The following is a 556-nucleotide window of genomic DNA, read 5'->3' on the forward strand; positions in this document are numbered from 1 at the left end:
TATATATATATATATATATATATATATATATATATATATATATATATATATATTATACACACACACACACACACACATATATATATATACATATGTGTGTGTATATACACTTACCTATCTACCTACCTACCTACCTACCTATTCATCCATCCATCCATCAATTTACGTCACAATTGTTGCTTGTTTCTCCATTTTTTTCCATTCATACATTTGTCAATCCATCTTGCCTACAGCTAAGTAGCCACTTACTAACATTCCACCTCCTTTTGTTAATCCTGAGACAAGAATCTTTTTCAACTGGTTTTTATGTCAATTGATCTCTCGTATGATAGCCTTCCAATCAATACAGGTATCGTCTTACCTAATTTTACCATACCTTTCCGCAAACTTCTATAGAATATCGTCTGCCTTATAAACTGTTACAGTCATTATATGTCTCTTATTTTATGCAGACGTTTCAAATAGTCCGCTATGATTGATCGTCAGACAACCATATTTTCTCTTATCTCTTAAATCATTTATATTATCAGTCAGTCCATATATATATATATATATA

General features: G+C 30.0%; 1 protein-coding gene across 1 annotated transcript in view; it reads right to left on the reverse strand.

Annotated features, from left to right (window-relative positions):
• LOC106879057 (beta-arrestin-1) overlaps positions 1-556 on the reverse strand; it is a 63714-nt gene that overhangs the window by 49350 nt on the left and 13808 nt on the right. The window lies entirely within an intron of this gene.

Source organism: Octopus bimaculoides, chromosome 5 (genome assembly GCF_001194135.2).
Source record: "Octopus bimaculoides isolate UCB-OBI-ISO-001 chromosome 5, ASM119413v2, whole genome shotgun sequence".
Taxonomy (NCBI): Eukaryota; Metazoa; Mollusca; class Cephalopoda; order Octopoda; family Octopodidae; genus Octopus; species Octopus bimaculoides.